Below are 13,081 nucleotides of genomic sequence, written 5' to 3'. Positions count from 1 at the left end.
GAGGTACTATTTCCTCAAATTTTCTCACCTCAGCCCCAGCCATGGTGGGGCTGAGGACGTTGTGAAATCACGTTTTTGAAGTAGCCCTATGTAAAGTACATACTCAAAGACAATGTTTTTAAGCTTTTCTTTCTATGTTTTTTTCTATGGTATATCACACACACATTAATAAGATCTCTATGGTTGTCAAAAATCCCTGATAAAAGATCATGTTTGTTTAATAATACTACTACTAATAGTAATAATAATAATAACAATGATGATGATGACGATAGTAATAATTGATAATAATATTAATAGCAATAAAACGAGAAGAAAATTGTCAAAAAGTGTCATTTCCGGCCATCCCGAGAGGTACTATTTCCTCAAATTTTCTCACCTCAGCCCCAGCCATGGTGGGGCTGAGATGGTTGTGAAATCACGTTTTTGAAGTAGGCCTATGTAAAGTACATACTCAAAGACAATGTTTTTAAGCTTTGTTTTCTATGGTATACACACCCACATTAATAAGATCTCTATGGTTGTCAAAAATCCCTAATGAAAGATCATGAGAATTTTTTTTGGCGCTTCATTTTGACTAATGGTGATGTGATGATGATGAATTTTACTAAAAGTGTCATTTCTAGCCATCTAGAGGTACTATTTCCTCAAATTTTCTCACCTCAGCCCCAGCCATGGTGGGGCTGAGGTGGGTGTCGACTCACAAAATGCCCTCCCCCTCTACCTTTCAAAACAGATGTGTGCCCTTCCCTGGGTATGATATTAAACTCCATCGAGTCGGCTCCTGATATATGTCTTAGTGATTGCTGTTTGTTTTTAGGATGTGATCTGGTTTTTCATGTCCATTTTTCGTGATTATGACTATTCTGGATAAAGAATGTTTTGAGCAGAGGTGAATTCAAGGCCCCCCCCCCTTCATTTTTTAAAGAAAAAAACAAAAGAAAATTATATTCAAATTGAAGTGCGAGAGTGTAATTTCCGGCCATCTAGAGATGCCTTAATCATAAATTTTCTTACCTCAGCCCCAACCATGGTGGGGCTGAGGTGGGTGGTTCCTCGGTCTGTGAAAGTCCCTGATTTATTATATAATTATTTTTGCGCTTATTTATAATGCGTCTATTGCAATTTTCACTTTATCCTCTCAAACAGTCCTAAGAACGTTCAGATTGCGCTACTTCACAGGGGGATTCGCCCCCTTGACCCCGCCGGGGTCATACGTAATTCGCATAACGGCTCCCCCCCCCCTTTCAAAATCCTAGCTACGTCCCTGCCCTCGCACAATTTGTCATGGCGCAGGTCAGACAGTGGCGTAATGCCTATGCGGGGGGCCCTCTTTAGGCCCAGGAAGACCCCACCAAATTTTTCAAAAAAGTAAATAAAAATGGAGATAAAGAGAAAATTATATTCACAATTTTAAGTGCGTGTGAGTGTCATTTCTGGCCATCTAGACGTGCCATAATAATACATTTTCTTATCTCAGCCCCACAAGGGCGCGGGCAACAGCATGTATATGTGTGTCTGAAATCGACTGCTAGGACATATCATATTATATCTAGTGGCGGATAAAGAGTGAGTGGGGTGGGGGGATAAAAAAAATTATATTCACAATTTTATGTCTGTGAAGTTCCATTTCCGGCCATCTAAAGGTGCCATATTCATAAATTTTCTTACCTCCCTGGCCTTAATTTTTTGGATCCAAATTATATCATTTATTCGTCGTTAAAAACATTTAGAATAACAATGCACATCCAGGGGTGGCGCCAGTGGGAGGGGGGTGCGGGGAGAGCTCCTCCCCCCACCGTCGGGGAGAAAAGCACAATTCGTCGGAGAAAAAAAAATTATATGTATTTTATACATATTAGTAAACTATAAAATTGATTAAATAAGCCTTTGAAACCCCGAAACTGTCAATAATTTTTTACTTTTTCTTTTTCTTTTTTCCCCCTTTTTTTTCTCACTTTCCAAAAAAAAGTAGAGGGGCGACCGGCCGGCTCCCCACCCCTACATCCGCCCCTGGTATTCTACCGTCAAATATCAGTTTATTACTTATAGACAAAAGAACTATTAATAGTCATTGGCGGCAATCCAATTGATGAATGTTCGAGAGTGTATATGGGAATTCCCAAGTACGACATTATTAGCCTACGCAATGCAATAAATAGATTCGTGTCGGACGTTTTAGAGAGGTAGGTTTATGTTGAGTATCAGTATAATCTAATTTACAGTGCTAACACCCCTAGTGATATTGTTTTAATTGATTAATTGTTATTATTGTTAGCTAAAAATAGAATAGGCCTCCCCTTTGCTTAAGTGTAGGCATTTATTTGAGGTGATTGGCCGAGCAGTTTAAGTCAGGGGCACCGTAACCTTCAGCTCTAATATCGGCGCTGGTTCGAACGGCTCACTCGCCAATGGGTCCTACTACTATTACTACTAGGCCTACTACTACTACTACTACTACTACTACTACTACTACTACTAATAATAATAATAATAATAATAATAATAATAATAATAATAATGATAATAATAATAATTAATGATAATATAATAATTTTATAATAATTTAAAATTTAAGCCAAATGGTTCAATCATGTAAGATGTACCGTAGTTAGCCTATACAGATAAATACGGGTAAGTATTCGGTAATGTTTAATTTTAATTCGTGTTCAGATTATGCTATTACGAAATTACAAAACGGGGAGACTTGGGAAGACACGGGCGCTTTGTATTTCCCTACCCCGAATGGGAAACCATGTGGTCACTGGTTCAATCGAAATAACGACCGCTTCGCTCGAGCCCCCACTCTCCTTATCAGGGCATTCGCACTTGGGACTAAATTATTTCAGAACACTCTCATAGTCCTAAATAATTGTAAGAAACCGCCGCTATCTCTAAAGGGTTCGATAAAAAGTTATTATGTTGATAATATGACTAAAGCGTAGATGGCGTGTTAGAAACTGGGATTTCCAACAGAAAATCCAAACTGCGAAAGATTTGTATTTATAGTTCTAGCGCCTAATGATATTCTCAGTGCTCAATGCAGCTCGAACTTGGTGTGACTAACATTACCGTGTATTAATCGGAGAGTGGAAGTTTACTTGGCCTATTATAGCCATTGTTTATACAGGTAAGTAACGACATTTCCCTATCATGGTAATGATACAAGGCACAGTCATTATCATCATTTGTTTATAATTTTACTTTGCCTATAAAATCACCGTTATGGATACACTGTCCAATTCACACCATACGAATTAAGTCGTGTGGGTAGTGAGTAAAGAAGAATATAATGGAAAATGATAATTATGGTAGGCCTATGTTATGTGTTCGTCACATCTAAATTTTTGTTATTTTTTAAAGATGGAGTTTAATGAATAGCCTTGTACATGCATAAAATCACTGTAACTAGACGTTAAGTATAGGCCTGTATATTTTGATATGTAAGCGACGGACACCCCGCGATTACGGGGTTAAATCAATGAGTCAATTTGGAATTTCCCAACAAGTAATTTTCATAACGAGACAATTTCGACTTGTACGTTTAGTTGACAACGATTTTTTCTTTAGTAGGCCTACTATTTTAATTTGGTGGTTCATTAACAAAATTGTTTAAGTTACCGAAACCAGGGTAAGTTAATGGGCGTTAATTTTTTTGAGTGATCAAAACAATACCGGAAATATTTGCATTGGTATTATCTAGCTTAAATTTCAGGAAAGAGTAATTGTATTATTTGTCCTCCCCCACCCCGACGGTGACATAATGTCTAACATATTATTCGACAATAAAAAGGCGTCATACGATTCTTGGATTCTTCTCTACTGGTATTTTTGTTTATTAAATGAATATTTGCATAATGCATTTCCAGAATTAAATATTAAATTAGTTTAATTTAAATAAAGGTGTTGCACGGACTGATTGCTTTCATAATTAAAGTTTTATGGTTTTGTCAAATAGACTACTTCAGGAACCCTCTTATGATTTGAGGATATTGAATTCATTAGCTTAGTATATGCATTGAACAGTGCTAGTCCTAGCCTTCGTTATAACATACCAATATGATACGCTATCACCTTAAGCAGCACCTTCAACTTGCAGATTAGCTGTTACAGTATACTTTCTAATAAATGATGATACTGTTGTTACTAAGAAATTGTCTTGCAATACAATTTTATATATATAATTATATATATAATTATATATTATATATAATTATATATATTAATATATATAAATAAGTAATCAATGACACTAGGTTACAAACTCAACATTTTATTTTGCAAAATAAAATGTTGAGTTTGTAACCTAGTGTCTTTGATTACTTATTTATATTGCTCTACGTGTGTATTGAGCAATTTCGTCTTCATGATCTGGTTCAAACTAACCACGCAGATTACATACATGCCATATATATACATACATATATACATATATATACATACATACAAACACAAGTATTAAGGTACCAGATCGTTTGGGCAGAGTGCTCAATACCACTAAGGGTAGAGCTTAATAAATCAAACTACAAAAATGAACTTGGCTTACTTCATCATGTTTATTCTCAGACTACAAATCTGTTTCATATGGCCAGCAGGGCTGGCCACACTCGTCGGGTCGAACTACAAAACATAAATTGCACAACTTAGGCCTACACGATCATGCATATTATAATTAGTTATAAAGTGAACAATACATAGCATGTCTAATTAGCTGATTATATAGAGATTGTTTATATTTGTTTATATCAGGAAGATAATGGCTTAGTTATCTATGACTGAGTAAAAATTTCCTTCTATGTCTGCATGTTGATACTAGTTCATTTTTACTGTTAAGTGAACATAGCTCAGGATCTGTCTCTTATACACATCTAGATGTGTATAAGAGACAGGCATTACTCACATAAGTGATATCATGCAATATACGGTAATTATAATTCGTAAATCTATGGTATACAGTAGCAGCAGTAATTGCAGTTGTGGACGCGTCAGTTTAAAAAAATTTATGACATTATCTGGTCAATTACCTTTATTTTATCCAACTGTTTTCCTGAAATATCAATTTTTTTTTTTTTTTTTTACTTTTTTTTTTTTTTTTTTTTTTTTTTTATAAAAAAAAAAAAAAAGGGGGGAGGGGGTCCTGTCCACATTGTAGGTTTAGCTAATTACTAGTTAATAGATTGAAGACTGTTATTTTTGGTTCTTTGGAAAAGTGGTCTCGAATTAGAGGGTTCTTTAGAGGGGTCCCGAATGGAGGGTGTACTTCACCTGTAGGCTATTATACGTCTTCTATAATGCCTACGTCTAGTGTTCGATATTGATGATTTTGGAATTGTAATATATTGTAATATATAATGTAACGTAAGCCTAGGCCTATACGTGCCCGACGAAACGTCATTATTGCGTTGTCGGGTTTATTCAATTGAAATAGACTTAAAAATAATTTTAAGAGCTAAATATAGCTACCAGGTAAATTACGCTTTTTTGTTTTGGTGTTTACAAACTTTCATATCGTCCTACATATTGGCGTGGATCCAGATTCTAAAATATAATTTGGAAATTTCCCATACAATTTGTATACTGTAAATAGCTGCAACAAAAATGCTATATTTATCATCAACCATAGAAAAGATCTCTGCAAAGCACCAAGAGAAGACAGGTAAGTTAAGATCAGTATTACTACTTTAAATACTACAATTATCGAACTGTATGCCAGATCATGACTTTTGTTCGCGAAAGAAATTAAAGAAGGTGAACATTATTCTATCGACAAAGAGTCAAAGGATCACCGATTGCGGCCAGAGAATTAATTTGATCATGTCCATGATCTAACTAGACAAACGAGGTTTTGATTTTTTTCGCATAAAGATGGGGTAAAAAAGGAAAGGTGGTAGGAGTAGGCCGAATTAAAATTAATGTAAATTTGCAGACTTCGTTGCGTGAAACCTTTTCCTCAGACTCAATGTTCACGGTCTGTTAATTTTGTTACTGTTGTTTGTTATTGTTAAAGTACTATTATTTTTATTTTTGTTGTTGATGTTGTTGTTGTTGTTGGTCGCTGCTATTGGTATTCGCATTGTTCTTATTGATGCTGTTGTTATTGTTATTATTACTGCTGTCGTTGTTGAGTGTTTCTATAAGAGAGTTTTCGCAAGCTTTACGAAAACGATAACGAATACTTCATCATTTTCTTAGACAACCCTTCCCCTAAAACAGCTAATACAGCATATTGTCTAGAATGTTTTAGGCAAGAATGACGATAATGGAGATGACGAATTCGTATTCGTTTTCGTAAGTTTGCGAAATCTCTATTGTTATTTGCGTTGTTCTTATTGTTTTTTGTAGCTGTTTGCTGCTGTTCTTAATTATTGTTGTTGTTGTCGTCGATGTTGTTAATTTCAATGTACTAGTTTGCTGTTGTTATTATTATTTTAACTGTTATTGCTAGAAATACGTAATTAATGAGCCTAGATAAAACAAATTTTCTCATTTCAAGTAGGGCCACTAACTATACTGATCCTGTCATGGCAACCCAAAATACACGAAAACGTGATTCAGACATGGAAGAGAATAGAATTACATACGAAAACAAAGAAAGAAGGTGCTTCACGGTTGACGTAACCGTATAAAATAAAACACGGGTAGCACTTTTTTGAGTAACTTAGATAGTTCATTACACGATCTTTGGCAAGCAGTCTATGCCGGCTTCATCAAGTGCAGATTGCTATGGATGAAGCCAGCATGGGGCGCAGGTAGAGGGAGCCAATGGGGTCCTGACCCCCTCAAAAGATATCACGATTATAGCAGAAAATGATCGGTAATGTGAAAAAAAACCACAAATTTTTACTATGATTTACAGAGTGACTCTTGCCTCAGACCCGGAGCACACTCCGTATCATTTATATACAGTATCTCGAATATTGTTCGTTCAGCTATAATTGTTGAAATAAAATAAAGTTTAAATTAAAAAAAAAAACATTTTGTTACAATCATGGTAACTCTCTGGTTACCATGCGTAGCAACTGAAAACAGTGTAATTTATTACAGTATTATATGGTATATTGAGGAAGAACGTAAATAAACTCTTCCCTGGTATAATACAGTTTAACCTCCGTGCGGCGACCTAACGGAAGCGATCGCCTCCCTTTACGTCCACTCTCATATGGTCCCGTTTGTTCTCTCTATCTAATTTCTTTGATTTACCTCCCGTAAGCGACGACCTTAAAAGTAATATCTTTTGACAACAAATACATTCAGATTATCTAACAAGTCGAGTTTATGTGTAAAATAATTTGTAAACAAAAATTGAATTTGAACCGAAAATTAGAGGCGGCGATGGTGCAACGTTACGTGTGTCAAACAAATATTATAGGCTTAAGAATATAAAGGCGATAAGATAAATAGGCCTATGCTTTATCACGTCCAAGAAAATGCTTGCAGTGTAGGTAACAGCAAAACCGGGGAGCAGTGTAATGTCACTGTTCCCTGGAAAAACATACCTGCTTTAAAAATATTTTAAAATAGGCCTTCATCGGAGGTTCATGGCTATAAAATCATTACCCCTTTCTTGGTGGAACCAGGAAAGAGTGAAATCTCACACCAAAATGTATTTCCTTGTTTAAATTTATTGCGTTGATGCTGAAGTGATTCGAGCAACGAGGCTGGGGGCCAGGGGCGACAAGCCCCCCTCCCCCGATTGGGGGCCTGAGGCCAACAAGGGCCCCGGTTGCGGTCCAGTGGCCCTTGTCGGCCCCTGGCCTCAGCCAGTTGCTCGCTGCGCTCGCAAGACTTGACGCCCCTTAAATTTTACCCTTTCTGCGCCCCTGCATGGGCTGCTGGCCAAAGCTCGTGTAATAAACTATTTAAGTTAGTCAAAAAAGTGCTACCCGTGTTCTATTTTACACGGTTATAAAATTGAAATGGCTTCCTGGTTATTCCTGTTGTCGACCATTAACCGAAGATTTATTGCATGGGTGGTAAGTAAAATAAACCTGAAGTTTTGTTATAAATACGGTAGGCCTACTGGTATCTGTCTTTTTGAGTTCAGAATTAGAACATTTGAATGAGAAATTATTTTTCTCATCAACTGAAAGCATGAACATTTGTAAATCACAGAAAATAATCCGTTTTTCTTTATTATGAAGTTATTATCAATTGAATATTTTCATTGATTCTTTTTAAGGTTTTAAAAATTTAAATACAGACAGTGTATTTTATCATTAACGCTATAACATTAAGATTATATCAACATTATTAGTCCATTTACCACATATTGGATTTTTTCAAAAGCCTAGATTTTTTTTTCTCTTGATTTTAGAGATTGCCATGATATTACCGCCGACAATTTCCAGGATTATGTGATAAGCAATAGAAAACAGTGATCTGGTTTGTGCGACACAGTTGACACAGATTCAACTAATAACTTGGATGCAGTAACACGCGAAACAAGATTTTTGGTTTTTAGCAGAACAATTTGCAAACACTGCAACTTAAAACGTTGATAGTACTGGCAATGAGAAACTCAAGATTTCGGGACGCCTGTGATGATGCTAGCTCTCCTATTAAAATGTGGCCGCAGGAACCTAAAACTATGTCTATCGTCTGGTGGTATGACAATCGCCATGATAACGAAAGGCTGCAGATTCGAATCCCGCCAGAGACATGTTTTTCAAATATCTAAAAAGATTTTTGTTAAAAACTATACAATAAGCAACACTACTAGACTGGCAAACGTTTTATATGACAAAAGAATAGGTCAGCTTAACCGTACGCCATGCGGAGGTATTACGAATTGGCACATTGACTTCTGATTACTGTCTTAAAATTAAAAAAAAATCATAATAATGATTTAGGCCTAGGCCTACTTACCAAGGATATTTTATTATATATTTTTTTTAGTTTTTCATCCGTTCTTTCTTTGTTAGTTTTATTATCTATTCAATAACACAAACACAATCTATGATATATAATGTGTGTATAAACATTCTATAATAGGCCCATGTATACAGCATAATTATTTGTACATATTAACAATCTTTTTATTTATCTATTGTCGGGTTTAGCAAAATTTTAGTTGTCATGGTAATGATATATTGATCCATTTTGTACACGCCTCCCACTCCCTCCAATTCTGGATAGATATTTGGGCTATGATGATATGTGTTTACTTAGGACTATATCAAAATTTGCATCCATAAATGTGAAAAAACATATTCTGACTACTTAATGTGCGCAGTAATTAATTTAGCATTTACCAAAAGTAAACTCAAGTCAACATGAACCAATCTCAAGGTAACGTATAGAAAAATGTTAAGAAAGTTATAATACCAAAGATATTATGTTTATAAGATGTTTACTTACAGGCCTACTATAAGAAATGTTTACACGTTCCTCCCAATCCTACTAACAAGCCTTTCCCGGCAATTGTTTGTAACATAAATGCTATTTAAATTAAGTTGTATGTTCATTTAAGAAAAAAAAGTAAAATAAGATTTTGTTTTTTATAATCTATTTAAGAAGATTTACATCAATTCTTTTAGTACTAAAAAATGAAAATGAGATTTTTTGAAATTTTATTTTTAGAATAATAGATGTGTACAATACTTTTGTTTTATTTAAAATGTTAATTTGCTGGGTGGTTCTCATGCTTGTGACCCCTGGACTTGGTGGGAGTCTTCCAGATCTTACAATTTCAATTTTCTTTTATACTTATTTGTAATATGATTTTTAGATTTGAATAAATTGTTTTGTGATTGTGATTGATTGTATGGTTAATGTTCAAGTTGCCACACTGTCGACTAGGCCCTATTTTAAACGACTATCGCGTTTTTTTAAGGACATATTTTTTATTAATATGCTCTGTAGAATTTGGACTAACTAACTAATATCAAAATGGAATCCACTTGTACCGCATTATCTCATAAATATAAAGTAAGTTGTTTATTCAACAGTTGCACATTGACACATTCTATAGGCACAGCCTTAGCTATGAGACAGTAATTTTTCAAATCAAAAACCTTATCACAATGCTTCATTTCCAGCAAGCCGATATGCGCTGCACACGGTAAAGCAGATTATTTATTATGACTTACAAAAAGCAGGTAAACAACATCATTATCATAATTAAATATCATATTTATCATTTAACAATACGAAACGTTGACGTTTTTGTAGGTCATGGCGTCGGGTTTCACATTCAATTGGCAGAGCCTTCATGCAAATTTGTTCAGATCTAAATATAGCACCAGGGAATTCCCAACATTGTGTTTACAAGCCAAAGTCAATGGCATAACGAGAACATGGTCGGGTGGTTTCAATCAATGATTGATTGTAAACACATGATTAGTTTGATGATTTTATTATCACTCGAGGTCTCTAGTTGATTTCGTTTACAAATGCAATCTACTGTATACAGAAAATGTGTAGTGAGAAGTGAATAAAACTCCAAATAATAATTATATTGTTGTAGGCCTATTATCTTGTTTACGAGGTCAATTTCGGGAAGGCCTAATGCATGGAACAGTGTGACAATATAGGCAGTGTGGCGGGCTTGCTATGTCTAGGAGGTGTGGACCCCCTAAACCCCCCGTCGCACCGCCCCCATTGAAAATGTTCGAAGCAAAAAAATCACGCTTGAGTAGTTAAAAATCACCTCAAATCACTTATTTTACAAGCTTCCAACCCTCGCCTCATTGAGCCCCCTCTTCATCCCCGCGCCGCATCCCATGAGCTCCCACCACCACTTGAAGACTCCAAGATACGCCACTGTCCGATTCAAACAATGTTATTGTGATTGTCAACCCCTCGTGTGCTAATCCAAAACCATAAAAGTCATTTAATTCTGAGACCATAGACAGAGGCTATAGCCGGACCTCTTGGTTCATATCCCCTGTCTGAAGCCAAAATGTGTAGTGACAAGTGAATAAAACTCCAAATAATAATTATATTGTTGTATACGCCTATTATCTTGTTTACGAGGCCAATATCGGGAAGGCCTAATGCATGGAACAGCGTGACAATATTATAGGAACAGTGTGACAATATAGGCAGTGTGGCGGGCTTGCTATGTCTAGGAGGTGTGCACCCCCTAAACCCCCCGTCGCACCGCCCCCATTGAAAATGTTCGAAGCAAAAAAATCACGCTTGAGTAGTTAAAAATCACCTCAAATCACTTATTTTACAAGCTTCCAACCCTCGCCTCATTGAGCCCCATCTTCACCCCCCGCGCCGCATCCCATCAGCCCCCACCACCGTTCGAAGACTCCAAGATACGCCACTGTCCGATTCAAACAATGTTATTGTGATTGTCAACCCCTCATGTGCTAATCCAAAACCAAAAAAGTCATTTAATTCTGAGACCATGACAGAGGCTATAGCCGGACTTCTTGGTTCATATCCCCTGTCTGAAGCCAACAAGAACACAGGCCTACAAATACCGTAACGTAAAGAAATACCATTATGCCCACAATAACGATATTAATGCAACATAGACCTAAAATACTGAATTTCGAAAAGTATAAGAATATTAATAGGCAGAATTTTGGAATTTCCCATAATAGCGAATTCCTATATCAGCTACAGTATAATTCTGTAATTCACACGAAGTTTCACTGTGTAATCTACGGGAGATAACAGCCAGGGCAGTGATAATGTGCGACAGAAACTATGACAAAATAATGGAATTTCCAGTGTGTCGCAATCGTTTAAAATAATTCTTGTGATTCTTAACAAACAAATAAAACAAACTGATTGATTGATGATTTATTCAGTTTCATGCATAAATACATAGTTATACCAAAAAAAAAATGACAAGAAAAATAGAGACTAATGAAACATAAAAAAGTGAAAATGATACCGCATTTCCAATGGGGTACAAGGTAATATAAAATGTCTGCATAAGATAATTTAAGTCAGAATTACGCGCATGTCCCAAAAGCACACATGTACTCTGTTTAAGCTCACACACCTTAGCAACACTGAATGTCCAAACTTAGCTGAAATGTTCGTTTTCAATACACGGGATGGGCTGAGAGGCTAGACGTGCGCGGTCGACGCACGCGCACCACACACACTTTTATATAAAGAACAGCGCGCAAAGAATTTTTGATACCATTATTATAAGAGGAAACTAGGTAAAGGTATGAAATTTATTTTTTAGAACCATTATGTACGTACTTATAACCTAATTTCACAACGTTTGAACGTTTTTACAACGTTGTGTGAACGTTTTGCTGTGACATACCTAACCACAACTTTCGCGAAAGTTATAAGAACGTTTTGTGTTTGCTGGGATGTTGGCTGCCTTTCTTCTTTACATAACCTTTAAATAGGCCTATTTTGTAAACAAATTGAATAACAAGAAAGTAATGTAATGCCGGTTTTTTTTTTTTTTTTTTTTTTTTTTTTTTTTTTTTAGCGCATGAAACAATCCATGAAGTATTTGCTGTCAAATTAACGACAACTCAGGTTTCTAGAAAGAATATTGGGAATTCCCATACAAACTGCATATATAAATGCAACGGAAGTGATATATTTATCATTTTTACGAAGATCTCAGCTGGGCAGCAAGATTCTCTTGGAAAGGTGAGTCTATATTTTAGTATTTTAGACTAATATCTGTCTCTTATACACATCTAGATGTGTATAAGAGACAGCAAACGTCTCATCAACCAACACAACAGCCCGCTGCCAGACGATTATTCTCACCAACGCCGAGACCAACATCGGAAAACGACGGTCCAGGGGGAATTGTTATGTTAGGTGGGGAGATACCCATAAGCAATGATCAGTTCCACCGTTGCATGGCATCTAGTCATACAGCGACTGCCCTTGCCAGACTGCTAGTTGAGTGTATGTTTACATCCGATGAACTGGCCAAATCTAATCTTCACAGGATAGCCACAAAGGTGAATGGCCAACGAAAGGAATGGGCACCCCTATCCCCAAACAGAATGAGAGCAATTTTCAGGCAGGTGGAAATGGAATTTCCGGGTTCTACTAAATCCCAGGAAAAGGCCCTAAGGGAAGCAGTAAATGGCAAATGTCGATCGCATAGGCCTGCCAACGATCACCGACAATGATGTAC

The 13,081-nt window shown here is 36.2% G+C and overlaps 1 protein-coding gene and 1 long non-coding RNA gene across 3 annotated transcripts in view; both read left to right on the top strand.

The window, feature by feature from the left end:
* The first annotated feature begins 5,581 nt into the window (after positions 1 to 5,581).
* Positions 5,582 to 9,755, top strand: LOC117110205. Of its 2 annotated transcripts, none has more exons than XR_004445642.1 (3): positions 5,582 to 5,656; positions 6,497 to 7,973; positions 8,315 to 9,755. It is a non-coding gene; the product is annotated as an uncharacterized LOC117110205 (long non-coding RNA). The 2 variants fall into 2 exon arrangements; XR_004445643.1 differs by having other exon boundaries at positions 5,624 to 5,656; positions 6,494 to 7,973.
* Positions 9,756 to 12,416: 2,661 nt separating this feature from the next.
* The window catches only part of LOC117110202 (cyclic GMP-AMP synthase-like), a 5,465-nt gene continuing 4,800 nt past the window's right edge, over positions 12,417 to 13,081 (top strand). The window contains exon 1 of the mRNA XM_033252829.1: positions 12,417 to 12,579. The gene's annotated coding sequence lies outside the window, so the exon portion shown is untranslated. The remainder of the gene's footprint in view (positions 12,580 to 13,081) is intronic.

Source organism: Anneissia japonica, unplaced genomic scaffold (genome assembly GCF_011630105.1).
Source record: "Anneissia japonica isolate Jap-2015-1 unplaced genomic scaffold, ASM1163010v1 scaffold284697_len431725_cov185, whole genome shotgun sequence".
Lineage (NCBI taxonomy): Eukaryota > Metazoa > Echinodermata > Crinoidea > Comatulida > Comatulidae > Anneissia > Anneissia japonica.
The sequence above is the reverse complement of the archived record's forward strand: the minus strand, read 5'-3'. Positions and strand labels throughout refer to the sequence as shown.